This window comes from Aegilops tauschii, chromosome 3, assembly GCF_002575655.3.
Source record: "Aegilops tauschii subsp. strangulata cultivar AL8/78 chromosome 3, Aet v6.0, whole genome shotgun sequence".
Lineage (NCBI taxonomy): Eukaryota > Viridiplantae > Streptophyta > Magnoliopsida > Poales > Poaceae > Aegilops > Aegilops tauschii.
The window spans coordinates 61,097,170-61,116,513 of NC_053037.3; the positions used below are offsets into that span (position 1 = coordinate 61,097,170).

At 48.0% G+C, this 19,344-nt stretch overlaps 1 long non-coding RNA gene across 1 annotated transcript; it reads right to left on the minus strand.

Moving 5' to 3' along the window:
• Window positions 1-14,206: 14,206 nt before the first annotated feature.
• On the minus strand, window positions 14,207-15,437 carry LOC109739157 (uncharacterized). Its single transcript, XR_002226964.4, has 3 exons — window positions 15,316-15,437; window positions 14,702-14,787; window positions 14,207-14,608 (listed from the first exon to the last, which is right to left on the minus strand). It is a non-coding gene; the product is annotated as an uncharacterized lncRNA (long non-coding RNA).
• Window positions 15,438-19,344: the final 3,907 nt, after the last annotated feature.

Consider the following 19,344-nt stretch of genomic DNA (forward strand, 5'->3'; position numbering starts at 1 on the left):
TAAGAGAAATACATGAACTCCTCAAACTATGGTCATCACCGGGAGTGGTCCCGATTATTGTCACTTCGGGGTTGCCGGATCATAACACATAGTAGGTGACTATAGACTTGCAAGATAGGATCAAGAACTCACATATATTCATGAAAACATAATAGGTTCAGATCTGAAATCATGGCACTCGGGCCCTAGTGACAAGCATTAAGCATAGCAAAGTCATAGCAACATCAATCTCAGAACATAGTGGATACTAGGGATCAAACCTTAACAAAACTAACTCGATTACATGATAAATCTCATCCAACCCATCACCGTCCAGCAAGCCTACAATGGAATTACTCACGCACGACGGTGAGCATCATGAAATTGGTGATGGAGGATGGTTGATGATGATGATGGGGACGGATTCCCCTCTCCGGAGCCCCGAACGGACTCCAGATCAGCCCTCCCGAGAGGTTTTAGGGCTTGGTGGCGGCTCCGTATCGTAAAACGTGATGAATCCTTCTCTCTGATTTTTTTCTCCCCGAACACGAATATATGGAGTTGGAGTTGAGGTCGGTGGAGCAACAGGGGGCCCACGAGGCAGGGGGCGTGCCCAGGGGGTAGCCGCGCCCCCACCCTCGTGGACAGGTGGTGGGCCCCCTGGCCTTGATTCTTTCGCCAATATTTTTAATATTTTCCAAAAATAAGTTCCGTGGAGTTTCAGGTCATTCCGAGAACTTTTGTTTCTGCACATAAATAACAACATAGCAATTCTGCTGAAAACAGCGTCAGTCCGGGTTAGTTCCATTCGAATCATGCAAGTTAGAGTCCAAAACAAGGGCAAAAGTGTTTGGAAAAGTAGATACGACGGAGACGTATCAGTCACTTGTATGCCTCTACTTGACTAGCTCGTTAATCGAAGATGGTTAAGTTTCCTAGCCATGGACATGAGTTATCATTTGATTAACGAGATCACATTATTAATATAATAATGTGATTGACTTGACCCATTCCGTTAGCTTAGCACTTGATCGTTTAGTATGTTGCTATTGCTTTCTTCATGACTTATACATGTTCCTATGACTATGAGATTATGCAACTCCCGTTTACCGGAGGAACACTGTGTGTGCTACCAAACGTCACAACGTAACTGGGTGATTATAAAGGTGCTCTACAGGTGTCTCCGAAGGTACTTGTTGGGTTGGCGTATTTCGAGATTAGGATTTGTCACTCCGATTGTCGGAGAGGTATCTCTGGGCCCTCTCGGTAATGCACATCACTATAAGCCTTGCAAGCATTGTGACTAATGAGTTAGTTGCGAGATGATGTATTACGGAACGAGTAAAGAGACTTGCCGGTAACGAGATTGAACTAGGTATTGAGATACCGACGATCGAATCTCGGGCAAGTACATACCGATGACAAAGGGAACAACGTATGTTGTTATGCGGTTTGACCGATAAAGATCTTCGTAGAATATGTAGGAGCCAATATGAGCATCCAGGTTCCGCTATTGGTTATTGACCGGAAACGTGTCTCGGTCATGTCTACATAGTTCTCGAACCCGTAGGGTCCGCGCGCTTAAAGTTAGATGACGATCGGTATTATGAGTTTTGTGTTTTTATGTACTGAAGGTAGTTCGGAGTCCCGGATATGATCACGGACATGGCGAGGAGTCTCGAAATGGTCGAGACAAAAAGATCGATATATTGGACAACTATGTTCGGACACCGGAATGGTTTCGGGGAGTATCAAACATATACCGGAGTACCGGGGGGTTACCGGAACCCCCCGGGGGGTTATTGGGTCTCATGGGCCCAAGTGGTGGAAGAGGAGAGGCGGCCAGCTAGGGGCGCGCGGCCCCCCAAGCCCAAACCGAATTGGACTAGGGGGCCGGTCCCCCTTTCCTTCTTCTTCTCCTCCCCTTCCTTCCCCTCTCCTACTTGGACTAGGAAAGAGGGGGGAATCCTACTTGGAGTAGGATTGCCCCCCTTGGGCGCGCCTCCTCCCCTTGGCCGGCCCTCTCCTCCTCCCCCCTTTATATACGGAGAAGGGGGGCACCTCTAGACACAACAGTTGATCTCTTGATCTCTTACCCGTGTGCGGTGCCCCCCTCCACCATATTCCACCTCGATCATATCGTAGCGGTGCTTAGGCAAAGCCCTGCGTCGGTAGCATCATCATCACCGTCACCATGCCATCGTGCTGACGGAACTCTCCCTCAGAGCTCGGCTGGATCGGAGTTCGAGGGACGTCATCAAGCTGAACGTGTGCTGAACTCGGAGGTGCCGTACGTTCGGTACTCGGATCGGTCGGATCGTGAAGACGTACGACTACATCAACCGCGTTGTGCTAACGCTTCTGCTTTCGGTCTACGAGGGTACGTGAACACACTCTCCCCTCTCGTTGCTATGCATCACCATGATCCTGTGTGTGCGTAGGAAATTTTTTGAAATTACTACGTTCCCCAACAATACGAAGGTGCAGCTCCAAAACATTAGTTTTGGAAAAATTTGCACCATGTAGTACTAAAGTTGCACAATATATCATGAAAGTTGGCATAAAAAAAATTGTTGTAACATACCCATATGGGATCTTGTTTCAAAGATCTCATCACGAAGAACCCAACGGTGAAGGCGGATCTGAATTCCGACACATGGTTTGAAAGATATGACTTTTAGAAAATTGAAGATCCGGAATAAATACACGTGAATCTGTTTTGTTGTCCATCGGATATAATAAGTCTGACTGCATTTAATGATCAATCACATGCACTAGCAGACAAATCCTACGCATGCATGTGTGTGGCAGAGCGCGGCCGCTCGTTTTCTCCAAAAGGTGCGCCTGCACTTTGAAGATTTTAGGAATATAATAAGAGCATCTACCCACGATAGTCAAGCGCCCCAAACCATTCTTAAATGTCCGAGACGTACGGCCCGGTCACTAACCGGTCACGAAATTTCAACGCAGACGGCCATCTCAAACAGGCCTCAAACGACCAGTGTTGGGGATATAACCCCACGGTGTAACCCGCCCAGGAGGGGCCGGGTTACGCTGTTGGCGACTTAGCCATGAAGCCTAGGAAGGCCCAAGAAGCCAAGACATGAAGCCTGGAGGCGGCTTACGAGGTGGGCCAACTGAAGGCCCAAGACCCGGAGACGGCGTGTGACCCGGGAGTGTAAGCCGCCCAACGGCGACTTGCCGAGCAAGGCAAGGCGATTTAGAACCAGGGTCGGTTACGAAGTATGACCCAACCTGGACTCTTATTGTAAGATAGGGGAAACCACACGTTGTGGTGCCTTGTATTGATCATTATATAGAGGTTACAAGGCAGAGTTCGTATCGTGCAATACACGGACACCTATACAAGGACTACACATATACAACCGTATATCTATGCAAATACAATAAGGTTATATATTCTAACACCCTCCCTTAGTTGTAAACAGGTGTTGAAGACTGTCCCGAAAATCCAAGAAGAGAGGTGATGGCAATCCTTTGGTGAAAATATCCATAAATTGGGAAGAACTCGGAACGTGAAGAACCCGGACCTCGCCTGTGGTGACACGGTCTCATACAAAGTGTAGATCGATTTCCACATGCTTGGTGCGCTGATGATGAATGGTATTCTGTGTCATGTAAATGGAGCTCACATTGTCACAAAAAACCACAGTGGCACCAGTCACCGGTCGATGAAGCTCCTGAAGAAGCTGCCGTAACCAACATGTTTCAGCCACCACATTTGCAACTGCCCTGTATTCGACCTCGGCGCTGTAGCGAGAGACCGTGTGCTGCCGCTTAGCAGACCATGGCACCAGGTTAGCATCGAGGAAGACACAATAACCAGAGGTAGACCGGCGAGTGTCTGGGCAACCTGCCCAATCAGCGTCAGAATAGGCCGTCAACTTGTTAGAGCTGCGTCGAAACAAAGTGAGGCCATAGCTGGTGGTGCCGCGGATGTAGCGAAGCACATGCTTCACAAGAGCAAATGATTAGCCCGAGGATCATGCATGTGAAGACAAATCTGCTGCACATCATAGGAGATGTCTGGCCTGCAATACTACGATACTCGGTGGGATCTGCAACAGGATCACTGGACTTGGCTGAAAGTTTGGAGATAGTATCAACTGGAGTAGATATGGATTTGCACTGCAACATGCCAGCTCTGTCAAGAAGATCCAATGCATACTTCTCCTGTGATAGGAACAGACTGTCCTTGCTACGTGTGACACAGATGCCCAGAAAGTAATGAAGATCGCCCATATCTATCATACTGAACTCGGTACGAAGAGAGGTAATCAAACTGTGCAACAATGTCAAGGAAGATGCAGTCAGGACGATGTCATCCACATAGAACAGGAGATAGGCCATGTCAGCGCCACACCGATAGACGAACAACGAGCTATCCGACTTGGAGCCAATGAAACCGACCGATGCAATGAACGAAGCAAACCGCTGAAACCATGCTCGAGGTGCCTGTTTCAAACCATAGAGTGATTTGTTGAGGCGACAGACCTTATTAGGGAAGTTAGGATCAGTAAACCCAGAAGGCTGACGAGCATAAACAGTCTCGGTGAGAGTGCCATTGAGGAACGCATTCTTGACGTCAAGCTGATGAATCGACCAGTCACTAGAGAGAGCAAGAGAAAGCACTGTGCGAATAGTGGCTGGCTTGACGAAAGGGCTGAAAGTTTCATCAAAATCGATACTTACACGCTGAGTAAATCCATGGAGCACCCAACGAGCTTTGTATCTATCCAAAGAACCATCAGACTTCATCTTGTGACGGTAGACCCACTTACCAGTAACGATGTTAGCATTGCGAGGTGGATCAACGAGGTCCCAACTGTTGTTGGAAGAAGAGCACCATATTCCTCAACCATAGCAGAATGCCAGTTCGGATCCTTGAGAGCACCACGATAGGTCTTCGGTATTGGAGATAAACCCTCAACATGAAGATCAAAAATCTTCTTCGGCTACACAATGCCCTGTTTAGCATGAGTGGCCATGGGATGAGATGGTGGCGGTGGGGGGCCCCGCGGCCGGCGGGTCCGAGGTGGATCCACGGCAGTAGTAGCTGGCGACAGCATGGCCGGAGGCGACGCCACGGCAACAGGAGAAGGGCCCCCATCAGGGCGCTCGGCAGAAGCTATTTCGCCATGAGATCGGGGCGTTGCAGCAGGTGACGGCGACGACTGAGGTGAGGACGGTGGCGGCGACCGTGGCGGCGGTGATAGGGTCGCGTCCGGGGTTACCGTGCCTGGCACGGTGAACGGCATCAACAACAGCGGCTGCTCAGTACCCTGCAAGAAATCATAAGTGTGCAGGGAAGGAGTAGGAGTTGACGAAGACGGAGTGGAGGCAAAGGGAAAGCTGGACTCATCGAACATGACATGACGTGAGATGATGATATTTTGGGTGGAACGGTCAAGGCAGCGATAGACATGATGCCGGGATGGGTACCCTAGAAACACACATGGCACGGAGCGAGGCGCAAGTTTGTGCGGCGCAACGGCGGTGGTGTTGGGGTAACAAAGACATCCAAAAACCCGAAGACCAGCATACGCAGGATCCACGCCAAGTAAGGCGCGAAAGGGAATGTGATCCGAGATTGCCTTGGAAGGCAGCCCATTATGCAACATAACGACTGTGTGAAGAGCTTCGACCCAGAAACAAGGCGGCATGCTGGCTTGGATGAGGAGTGTACGAGTAATGTCATTAAGAGTACGAATAATGCGATCGGCTTTACCATTCTGTTGCGAAGTGTATGGACATGAAAAGCGGAGTGCAATTCCATGGTGTTGGGCAAACGAATGGAGGAGTGAATTATCGAACTCACGACCATTATCACACTGAATAGCCTGCAAGCCTGCACTAAACTGAGTGAGCGCTAAAGCATGAAGGGACGACAAGTGCAAGAAAGCTTCTAACTTAGACCGTAGAGGATAGACCCATGCATACTGAGTAAAATCATCGAGACAAACGAGCTGGGAGACGGGGCGTAGGCGGGCTCTTATTGCTCGGAGAGGCCGTTGAGGCAGTGGACCACCATCTCTGCGTCATCAACAGGGGAGCCAAGATCCGCAAGCCCATCGGAGAGAGACTTGACCTTCTGAAGATAGTCGGCCATGCTCATCTCTCCCATCTTGACATCGCCGAGCTCGGCCGTGAGGTGGAGCTGACGATTGATCTTGTGGTCGTTGAAGAGACCGTTGATGCTGTTCCAGAGCTCGACGGCGAGGGGATCGTCACCAGGCATCATGATGGCGTTGAGGATGCTGAGCGAGACAGACCCATAGAGCTAAGAGACGACGGTGGCGTCGAGGAGAGACCACTCCGGTGTCGGCGCAAGGGGGGCGTCGATGTCGAGGTGATCCAGGAGGGCGTACTTGCGACAGGCGGCGCGGAAGAAGGTGCGCCACTGACGGTTAATGACGCTGTCAAGCGCGAGCTCGACGGGGACGTGTCCCTTGATGGAGTGCAGGCCGGCGGCCTAGGCATGCAGCGAGGTCAGGGAGAAAAACCCTATGCTCGTCCCGGACCCATCGGCGGCGGTCGCGAGAGGTAGCTTGGCCTTGGCGGCCTCGGCCTCGGCGTCTTGGCGCTCCTTGGCCGCGGCCAGCGCCTTGTTCGTCGCGTCGGGCTGCGCATGGAGGCGGCGTGTGGGCGCGGCGGCGGGAGGAGTGGTGGCTTCGGTGGCGGCGGAAGGAGGAGGGCGACACAGGCTAGGGTTAGGGTTTTAGGCGTGATACCATGTAAGATAGGGGAAAACACACGTTGTGGTGCCTTGTATTGATCATTATATAGAGGTTACAAGGCAGAGTTCGTATCATGCAATACACGGACACCTATACAAGGACTACACATATACAACCGTATATCTATACAAATACAATACGGTTATATATTCTAACACTTATAAGTCCAGGGCCTCGACCTGTGTATATAAAGGCGAGTCCCTGCGGCGGGTTAAACTTAAGTTACGATCAATCAATAGCTAGGTCAAGCGAATCCGCTCCCTTGTAATTGATACTCAAGCAATAACAACAAAAGCAAGAGTAGACTTTTACCTCCGCCGCGAGCGGCCGAACCTGGGTAAACCTGTGTCTTTCGTCCCGCTCAACCCCTTCAAGCTAATCATCGTAGCGATGGCTCCACACCTAAGTCCTTTCACTAGGGCATCTGCCGTGTTAACCCCACGACAGTTGGCGCCCGCCATGGGGCCATCACACGGTGGTTTCGAGTTCTTGAAGGGCTCTTTTCCAGGGATCGAGGGATACGCCGTTGGCAGGATGACCAAGAGTCGCCGCGGAAAGCTCTACATCGACGACGCTGGTTGGGGCATCGAGGCCGACTCAATCAAGTACGGGTGCCGGGTCCCCTTCGGCGGAATTCACGTCTTCATCGGCAAAATCGGCGAATCTGAGTCTGAGCCGGACACCTGCACCGACCTCATCGAGTCGGCTCGGCGCATGCAACCGGTTAGGGTTCAACCCGGTCAGAAGGGTGCCTTCGTCGGTTTCACGCAAGGCTTGGAGCTTGCGGAAAATTCTGCATCCGAAGGGGAGACTCTCATCTATTCAGGGGATGAGTCTTCGACCGAAGAGACGTAATTGATTTACCAGCTTCAAGACGGCGGGTTTGGGGCCTATTCCGATGACAATAGTATTCCGGACCCATGAGCCGCCATCTAGAACTGCTATCTTCATGGCTGGCATAGGGCCGACTCTCAATTCATCAACAACTGCAGCTATGACATCTGACTCGACTGCTGCTGTGATAGCTGGTGCTGGCGGCTCAGATGTCTCGGAGGAGCTCTGGAAGCGCGACTGATGGCAGCACTGGCCACGACGCTCGCGCACTGCAGCTCCACTGTGCAGAGGATTATGTTGTCCACTCAGTCGTTTTCGGGGAGACTACTGGCGATTTTGGATAACTACGTAATCTGTAATGTGCCTCCGGGCTACTGGACAAGGGAAGAAAATGACAGCCCACTTGACATGTGCTATGTGCCTATGTGAGGTGTTTCTCTTGCATTGCTCCCCTGTCAATTCTTCACTTCCTTCTCAACCGTCCACTGTGATGTACTGTATATTTTGGATAACTACTAGTACTGTAGTTGCCGCTTGTGTGTTTTGTCCCGATGATGACCGAGAGAAGGAAAGGGGAGGCTAAAATTCGCACTGCTAGTTGCCTCCGTATTGGAGATAATGGTTCTTCATTCTCCCGCAAAAAAAAGGTTCTTCATTGCCTTTTCTCTTCTTAATAACACTCATAATTGACATTTCCTATAGATATTCAAAGCACGACGCAGTTGCAATCAGCAGATGTCACCTCAAGGTACTGATGAAGTGCAAAGTAACCCACCGACCAAACACAATGGCCGTTGATGCTTCTGCCGGAGATCCTGGTAATCGTTAATAATGATGATAGAAAAGTGTCCCGCGAAGACGTTGGACTTGCGAGATGTCTAGCTGTTCTCTAGTCTTTACCTTTTCGGATCCTGTGCATGCGAGTGTTTTTTCTCTTTCACTTCTTCAAAAGAAGGATTACCCCGGCATCTACATAAAACGATGCACACAATCATCTTTATTGTATTATTCAATAAGACCTTACAAAATATAAACATATAGATTTTTTTGCGTTAAATAAATACATAGATAAACTCAAAGTCACTTTTCTGACGTAAACTCTCGTCCTACCTACAAATTGATTATCGCCCTAATCACACGCCATGCACATCAAGAAATCCAGTGTCGTCATCAAGCCGCCCTTCGGCTAGCCGGGAGCATCAACTGGTGTAGCAAACCCTCAGCATACACTGCATATGCTGAGTGTGACCAATCCTTTGCACATTAGTATTAAACTCTATCTCTTTTCCACTTGCCAAGTTGCCAATGAAGTAGAAAGACGTGCCAATTAATCCCATCATCTGTCTACATCTAAACCAAGCCAGCATGGTCCTCCATGGGTACAGCTAGCTAGCTAGCATGGGGATATGTACGAGTGCAATGATGCTTTGGTGTTACAACAGGTGCCAGTAATTGAGTGAGTTGATCAGATAGGTGTCACAGGAAATATTGTTGTTGCAATCATCGACCCAGATGATCATCTCTCCCTCCGAAAACTACATTGCTCAGTCGTTTGCCGCTACTGCAGCTTCGTGAGTCCTGATTATTAAAAATTCTCAAAGGAGCTCTGCAAAAGCGACCGATGGCAGCAATGGCCACGACAGCCGCGCACTGCAGCTTCACTATGTCTGGATTATGTTGTTCACTCAAGTCATTTTCGGGAAGACTAATGGTGATTTTGGATAACTACTCAATCTGTAATCTGCCTCCGGACTACTGGACAAGGGCAGAAAATGACGGCCGATTTGACATGTGGTCTGTGGGGTGTTCCCTTCCATTGTTCCCCTGTCAATTCTTCACTCGTCTCTCAACCGTCTATTGTGACTAGCCGCTAAAGGTGCAAAATTCTGGTCGATGATATTTACTGAAGAGTTCTCCGCCAGAGAAATTGTAATCAGAAGATGACGGGAGAAGGAAATCGACTGACATGGGATGGCGTGAAATCTAGCCTCATCTCAACTCCCCCCTCTCCCTCCTCCCACTTTTACTCGCTCACCTCTTGCTTTAGGACAAGCCTATCATCAGTTCTTAGCACCGACGGCGGCGGCGACTCAGATCTGCGATAGCGGCGGCGGCAGCAGCATCACTCTCCGGCAGCACGAGCTGCTTCTCCCCTTCTTCTTGGCCTTCACCTGGTCCTCCTCGTCTCAGCCATGCCCCCCCTCCTTCTCGTCGTCTTCGAAGCCAGTAAGCATCATACAACCTCCATCCCCCTACCATGTTAGGTCGTTTGATAGGCTGTTAGGCAATGTGTAGGATCGATTTCTCCATTGCTCACCACACCATCGATGTCGTCTAGGTTATGGATGAACGGATGAAGCTGATAGTTCAAGGAACAACACTGATAGCTGTGATTCAGGTCTGGCTCATGTTGGTCCACAAGAGACTTATTCGTCGTGGTGACAAGCCTGACATTCGTTATACTCCAAAGTAAACCCGTGATAAGTAGAGGACAGCGAATCTGAACTACATCTACAACTGCAACGACATAAAGACTCCCTGGATGCTTCGAATGAAAAGAACATCTTTCATCAGGCCTGTGAGACGCTCGGGGTAGTGGGCTGCTAAAAGATAGCATCCACACTAACGTAGAAGAGCAAGTTGCCATGTTCCTTCATGTTATAGGTCATAATCAGAGCTTCATGGTTATCCACAACATGTTCAGGAGATCAATGAAGACCATTTTCAGATAGTGCAAGCAAGTGTTGTATGTTGTTTGGGAGCTCAGAAGAGACCAAATCACTTACCGGGCAAACTTCTAGTCAGATTCGCACTAGGTCAAAATGGTATCCATATTTCAAGGTGATCACTACTTGTAAATTCATGCTTTGACATGCTTGTATTGTTCTGGTATAACAATAAACACCATCTTTTCATGCCATTTCGAGATTGCATTGACATAATTGATGGTATTCATGTTTTTTTTTTGAAACGGAGGAAAAAGCTTTGCCTCATCTCATTAATAAAGCACAAGGGAGTTGTCCGGTTAATAAACGGAAAATCGGACGAAAACCGTTACAAACCGCTTCATCACACACACCTCACATAGAGGGTCTCGTCAACATCACACACCGATGTCATCGTCATCACTTCTCCCCAACTGGCGCCATCGCCCTCTCTAATCTCTGAGCAAGCGACTCCGACTTCTCCGAAGACAAATGTCGACTCAACCCACACTGTAGAGGCTGTGTGAAACACAAGAAGCCATGCGTCAAACTCAGCCACCCACACCAAGGACAACACAGCTCTGAAAGATAGCTCCAAAGGAGAACTATGCAAGGTTGGCGCTGCGGAAGACCACCGAACAGACCACCTGCTGCCTGTCATCGTCGCCACAGGGGCCCCGCCGCCGTAGCTCCGACTTCACCGCAACAAAAACAATCCGAGGTAATCCCACGAACACGCCAGAGAAGAGCCGACTATCGCAACCATTACCGCGTCTCCGACATCGCACACACCCATCATCATTGCCATAGAAGCCTCGACGTCAACTCCACCAACTTCCATCGGTCCCGCTTGATGATGCCTAGCTCCAAAGACGAAGCCTCCTAGGGGGGATACGATGCTAGAGCGTCGTCATCATCCGATCCCATGGATCTAGGGTCCCGAAGCTGCGAAGTTTGGAGCTGAGAGTACCTCGACGATGCCAACAAGAAGGGAACGACGCTTGAAAGCGTCGCCATCGCCGGCTCCGGACACGCCAGAGACAAGCTTTCGCCCGGGTAAACCTCTCTAGCCCCGCACATCATGCATCAGCAAGCCCTCCAACGAGCCACCGAGGTCAAAACCGGCCGGATCTGATCACCTTCACACTTCGCGACCTCCGAGCAGCAGATCCGCGCCGCCCCGCGCGCCCAGCACCGCAAGCCTGCGCTGCCGCACTGCCTGAGCAGCAGCCCCCGACCATGCCGCTGCGCATCCTCACCACGGCAGAACCATGCCGCCGAGCACCTCGTGTCGCACTTCCCCGCACAGACACACTGCGAGCAGCACCTCCCCTCTGGCCGCACCATCCCGGGGCTGCTGCCCCGGCATCCACACAGCCACACACCGCATCCGGCCGGGAACCACTGTCATACGTCCTTGGCGCACCAGCGCACTAGGCAGCCCCTGGATCCGCCCGGCAGTAACACCACTGGGTCGCACGCGCGCCGACGCACAAGCCATGGCGCCAGATCCGCGTAGCATAAGGCCGCCACGCTCACCCCGGCCAGATCCACGCCTGCGCGCACCAGCGCGCCCAGCCACCCCTCGTCGCCGTGGCCACGTGGCCCTCTGCAGCTCCACGAGCCACGGCTGCCACCCCACTTCTCCGTTGACCCTGCCGCCGCGCACAACCATTGAAATCAGCCGGGACCTCAAGATCCACTCGAACCTCGCCGCCAAACGGCCCCACCGCCGCCGACGACTCCAGCTTTGCCCGGCGATGCCCTTCGGCGGTGGTGAGGGGAGAGAGGAGAATGAGGGCTCCTAGGCGGCCGGAGTTTGGGCGTCCCGGTGAGCGACTTTCCCCTCCTGGTTCAATTCTACTCCCTGTGTTTTAAAATAGATGACCCAACTTTGTATTAACTTTGCACTAAAGCTAGTACAAAGTTGAGTCGTCTATTTTGGAACGGAGAGAGTACTGGCTAAGTGACATACAGGAGTAAAAAGCACTACACAATGTCGTTATGTTTGTGTTTAACCTCCATTTTTCATTGCAATGGCAGACTCTCGTACGGTAAAATGAAAGAGGCTCGACAAATCATTGCACTTGTTGACCTGTAGCTACGGCCGCCACGTTAGGTCCACTCCACCCGTGTCAAGCCAACCAGCCATCTCAAATCTTGAGCACAAGAACAGACGCATGTGTTTAGCTAGCAAAAGAGGAGAGCTCCTCCTTTAATATGCGTGGCCAAAAAATGGATTTGATTCAATCATGGCCGGGACCGCACGCGTTACTCAGATATAGCTGAAGCTTGCAGCAAAGAGCTCGGCCAGAAATTAGGGGATGATATCCTTTTGTATTTACCTAGAAACACTGAAAAACTCATCCTAGTGTAACAAAATTGACCCAGTAGGGTGGTACCGGACACGGACAGGAGATGCCTTCAAAACGCCGTCATCATCCGGTGCGCGGTCCTCCTGGTTGCAGCGGTTCCGTATGCAGCAGTCACGTGACCTCTCCCATCTCGTTTATTTTTTGCGGGGACTTATCTCGAATTATTGGAAGAAAAAGGTGCACAATCGTGGATGTTGGCATCTTCACTGTCATGTACTAGTACAATCTTTTCGCAAAGAAATGTACTAGTACAATCACGCTGGTTTGTAATAATTATGGTTTAGGAAAAAGCTACCGTGCAACCCACTGATTTTTCTCACACCGTTGGCCGCCTCACGCACGTGACGTATCCTTGTGGAAACTCAGCCACAATTTGCAACACGAGTCATGTTGTAGAAGACGTTGGCAACACAAGGCGCGTGATGTGTGTCTGTGTGGGAGCATAGCCTGGGATTGCAATATGATCCATGTTATATAGGACGGGATAAGCAAGAGAGTAGGTGCTCAACCTGAAATTGTAACATTCCCCCTTTTTGTAAAGAACGGGAGAAACGCAAGACGCAAGACGCGTGTGTAGGCGCTCAGCCTGAGATTGCAACATCGTCCTTTTTGCAAAGGACAAGGGCAGTAGGATTTAAATATAGAATGCGTTGGAATGAAACATTTTTTAGCAATGCTATCTTGCAAAGCCTCGAATGCAACGTCTGAGTCGGGAAAATATCAGACGGTTGTCTCACGTTTCATCCAATTGTTGTTGAGACTAGATGACTCGTTGCGCCGATGGCGCAAAGAGCGAGTTCAAACCAAGCACTGATAGAGTGAGCATAAAAATATGTAGATACCCATTAGAGCATATGGATTTTTTTGCATCATGGAAGTTTTCAGTCATGTAGCGAAGTCCACCAGCGTAAGATGATGGCATTACATTTTTCTTAGCGGTCTCGGTTCCATCAAGCTTACCAAGGCCAACAGCAGCAACAATAAGCTGGAGTTTTTCAACGCGCATGTCATCCTGAGGTTCTTCGGAAAGGGTTCTCATTGAATAGCGAGAAGATTATGAGCCAACAGGTCACCAGAGCTACCAGAGCAACAACCAAATAGCAAGCAGAAGATGACAGGACAGCAACCAAATGCTCTTCTAAAAAAATACATAGCAGAGAGAACTTATTTGCGGTTCATCTTACAGAGGAATGTTGTTATAATGAAAACTATGTAATCACACTTTGTTATTTTTTTCGGATCTTTAAAGTGAGCAATGGTTCTGTGTTACTCTTATATAAACCCTGAGCAAGGTATAGGCCATTTAAAAATCCGGGGAAGACACCTGAACAGTATACGAATTATGCAGACTGACAGTAAAAGCTAAACATAGGTAGGACATAAAGAGGAGCTCATGAAATGCATTTGGTTACTGTGCATGAAGTAGGCAGAATGATGGTTAATTTTAGCAGCTAATTTATGAGCAGTCAGTTGACACGGCAGAATATAATGATTATCCTGTCAGATAAATTAGGCAAGCAGGGTCCATAAAGCAGCAGGCCCAGACTAAGCAGAAGACACAAGAAGGCATACAAAGGGCAACGACATTGACAAGCAGTAGATTAAGTACCATGGCCCAACGGCATTTACAATGAGTAGAAATTGTCATAGGGAGGGAGATAAGATAGAAAGGGCCAACGTGATATTTACAACGCATAGCAGATGGTCTGTTTGAGCGCCTAAATAGAGGAATTGTCATGAAAAGGGCTTGACATAGCTCCACAGATGCCAAAGCCGTGTCTTAGAAAGGTGCACAAAATACATCAGATGCATAACCAAAAGTGTGCCGGGCTGGCGATCTTCACACCCGACGGCGAGACCGCTGCTACGATGCAGTAGAGCTGAGAAGCTCTCTTGACCAGCATATCCATCTAGCGGCTAACTTAGCTTGATAAGAAAGCAGAACATAGAAGATACCCTGAGGAAGGAGATGAACCATTAGTCAATCTACGGCGACAGGTCATGTACGTCGGATGCACCAGGAACAGAATTCAAGAAGGGATTGTCGTACCATATGTACACGGCGAGTCTAGCCTATTGAAGAACTACTGCTTTGCTTTCTTTGGAACGCTGGCACCCTTGGCCACTGCATTTACCCTGAGTTGCAAGCAGTGCGAAAAACAAGAGGCATGTCAGGAAAGCTAGCACCGGCATATATAACAAGAAGCATAGAATGTAATAAGAAGAAAAGCACAAACACCAATGTAATAGATGTAGGCCAGCATAATTTAGTAGCAGGCTAACTGAGCCCAAAAAACACAGCTGATTCAGTTACATGGTTAATTTAGTTGTATATGTGAAGTATGTTATCTACTATGCAACAGCAAGTATCGCTTGCACAAGCATCAGAAATGAAACAGGAGCATCACACAATACTAAGCAGAACAGATGTTGCATCCTGAAGCTATAAAGTTGTTTTACTGGGTATTTGGTAAGCTCTAATCTAACAGTGAAAAAAAGGTTCAATGAAACTCCATCACATGCATCGGTTAAGAAGAAAACAATTTGTAAATCATATAGAATGAAGCTTTGCATTTTTAAAACGACACGACCAAGGAAGAATAGCAATCATCAGGATACACCCTGCACTGAACTGGGAAAATGTAATGGACTAAGAGCCTTTACCTCTTGTTTTTAGTCAGCTCAGGAATAACATTCGGTGCATCTTCAGCAGCTGCGGTTTCAGTCTCTTGACCAACTTCTTTAGTTTCCTGCTACAAAACATTGGTGTGGATCAAGCATGGTTTGTGCATAAGGGGAAGGTAGTTACATGTGAAAGAGGCACAAACATTTGGCATGGTGAAAGGATCTAGATCACGACTAGAGGGGGGGTGAATAGGCGTTTTAAAACTGTTACGGATTTGGCTTTATCCTAATGCGGAATTAAACTAAACAGATACCTTTCAAGCACAAATCCTAAATATGCTAGGCTCAACTAAGTGCACCAACAACCTATGCTAAACAAGATAGGCACTTAAGGAAACTAGCAAGCACAAACTATATCACAAGATATGGAAATGTAGGAACAACTAAGCAATTCAACTAGCACAAGATATATCAATATGAGCAAGTATGAATTGCGGTAAGTAAAGGGTGTGGGTAAGAGATAACCACAAGTGAGTCGGAGACGCGGATTTATCCCGAAGTTCACACTCGTGAGAGTGCTAATCTCCGTTAGAGCGGTGCCGAAGCCAAAGCTCCGGGGCATCACCAAGTGACTCACCGTATTCTCCTTTTCGAGTCACCCCCAACGGATGAGCCTCGATTCACTCGGGGTTGGTCTTGAAGGCGACCACCACACCTTTACAAACTTCTCCGGAGCACACCACAAACAAGGAAGCTTCCGGAGGAACCTTGACCACTTAGGCCACTTCACACCCTTTCCTGGAGCACACCACAAAAGGAAGCTCCCGGGGGAACCTTGGCCACATAGGCCTCTTCACAATCTTCACAATGAATATCACCAAACCGTCTAGGAGGCCGAAACCTCCAAGAGTAATAAACTCACGGACTCTCACTCGAACTAATCGATGTGGGGAGCTCAAACCAATGCAACAAATGCAATGCAATGCCAAGCAACAAATGCTCAACACACTCTCTCAATCTCACAAGATGCACTTTTGAAAGTAGGGATTGAGGAGAGGGGATGCAATGGATATGATCAACAAATGGCTCACAAATCCATCCACAAATCCCCCTTCACATAGAGGGGATAAAGGGCTTTGGGAGAGGTGTAGAGAGGCTCAAAATGGTGTTTAGAAAGTGTAAGAACCAACCCCCAACCGGTGGGAGGAAAGGGCCCTTAAATAGCCAAACTCAGAAACTAGCCGTTGGGGCTCCAACGGGCATTTCCTGGGCACCCCGTGTGCACGGGGGTTTAGACCCCGTGCCCACGGGGTCCCGTGCGCACGGTACAAGCCCCGTGCACATGGGGCCCCGTGCACACGGAGTCCCCAGGACAGCCAGCAGCAGCCCACTAAAACGTTGATAACTTTGGCATACGGACTCCGAATTCGATGATCTTGGGCTCGTTTTGAAGCTATGGAAAAGCCCAAGGTCCTCAGATAGAGAACCACCCAAGATCAACAAGAAAGAATGATGCAAGTAATGCAAAGGTTTGAGCTCTCTACATGCGACGTGTTCAAGCTACTTGCCCGAGAGTCCCTCTTGATAGTACGGCTATCAAACCTATAATCCGGTCTCCCACCAAGCACTTTGAGACCGGCAAAACTAGGAAACCCTAGCTAAGGTATACCTTTGCCTTGCACATCCAACTTGAGCTTGATGATGACTTTAATGCTTGCCTCAAGTTGGAATCCCTTTCTTGTCCACGACCACTTGGTGAAGATACTCGAATTGCTTCCTCATGATGCAATGAGGGAAGCCTTATCTCAAGCCCATCTTCACATGCACATTATCATGATGTGGACCGCAAGCTTCAAAGCATATAACCTCCGGCTTCTCATCTTGCACCTGGACTCCTCGAATCCGATGACCATCACCACTTGATGTCATCCACACATAGGCTACACGAGATCTTTCCTTTTGATGCAAGCCTATGAGAAACACCTAACCCACATAGACATAACAAACATATAGCATGTGTTAGGTAACAAAGCACAATTCACAATTACTTACCATACCACTAGATCACTTGATCTCACGTGGTACATTGTTTGTGCTTTGTGAGTTGACCACTTAGATATACTCTTCGAGCTTCATCTTGGTCAACCAACATCTTTACTTCAAGCTCCATCTTGGTTTCTTGAAAGCCACAATGAACTCTTCATTTCACTTCATTGCTTCAAGACAATATCACCAAAGACTCTTTCATGACCATATCAAGTTCCACTATGAATATCATCTTGGTCACCACTTGCCCTTCTAAAAACTCCATCCCAAACTCTTGAGAGGCATAATGAATTCGTCACTCTAATTGCTTGCTTCAAGACTTGATCAACATGATCTTGTCTTGAGAGGCATAATGAATTCTCCACTCTAGTTGCTTGCTTCAAGGCTTGATCAACCGAAACCCAACACATGAGCTCACCATGATCTTGTCTTGAAACCATAACTCGAATTCTTCTCTTTGATTATTCTCTCAAGCCTTGATCCTCAGAAGACCAACTTGAAACCTCGCTGGATATGGAATCTCGAGAGCCAACACCTAGGCCCCGTGAGCACGGGGTATCCAGAGAGTTGACACTCGACCCCGTGCGCACGGTATAAGCCCGTGTGCATGGGGTATCCAGAGAGGGATACCATGAGGACTTCTTCGGATGCTTTGATGGCAATCTTCACATAACAACCCAAAGAACTTCAAGCATCACTATGGAACATATCTTCATATAAGATCCAATGCACTTGATGCTCCATAGGAATTGTCATTTAATACCAAAGCTTAGAGCAAATATAACTTCATCTATATGGACTTCATCCTTGATTCCATCCAATATCCTTGAGGCATTATCTTCATATATATGGACTTCATCCTTGATTCCATCCAATATGCTTGAGGCACCATCTATGGACAAAACCTTCAAATATATCTCACTGAAAACATTAGTCCATAGAGATTGTCATTCAATTACCAAAACCACACTTAGGGGCTACATGCCCTTTCAATCTCCCCCATTTTGGTAATTGATGACAATCTCAACAAGACGGTTTATATAATGAATTTAAAACAAGTATGCAATCTATCCGAGAATAAATTGAATACTTGAGGTGGTTTTGATAGCCTCAAATATCACAAAGATAGTTGATGTTATCAAAACCGGTTGTACTAGCATCGAACTACTACACAAGAATTTGATGCTAGTAGAACCACACTATATAGAGCAAACTCCCCCACAATATATGCATGGAAGAACTTGGTGGAGTTTCCTCTATATACACATCCATGCAACAACCACAACAAATGTAGATATGCATGAACCAACTTACTTCACCTAAACCCTCTAAACTTCTCCCCCATTGGCAACAAGTGCCAAAATGGAGAAAAAATCTAGAAGACCAATATAGTATGAGTTCCTCCTTAATTTGTGCATTTCTCATATTGTGAGTGGAATCAAATGCACATATCCAGTTACGAACAAATGAAGAAATTCACACTATATTGAGGATCCATAAAATGCACCAAAAAGATATTATGATATGAGCATAGGAGTGTTCTAAAGAACATAGAGAAGCTCCCCATGATTTGTGCATTATTTAGTTTTGTACTTGGATACAACGTGCACAAAATAGGATCATCACTTGACTAAGCAAGGGTCCAAAATATATCCAACAACTCATGAGTGCAATGATATATGCAATACATACAAGCACTCACTACTCAACCTCTTACCGGATCCACCAAAGAATAAAAAGAGACAATTCCAAGGACCGGCAAGGAAACGAAAGGATATCAAAGAGGGATATGCACTTTCTCATGTGTATAAGTTTCTTACGTGGCCAATAATCATCAAGATGAGCATCCACAAAGAAACTTGCACACACAAAAAGATACAAAAGATAAGAACATGATATCCAAGAATGAATCCATTATTTATACAAACTTGATCTTAGCGTAGGGCTTTGTCACATGGCACATGGCACAAGGCACATGGCGCAAACTGATCTCATTTGCATAAAAATGAATTACTAAGCATG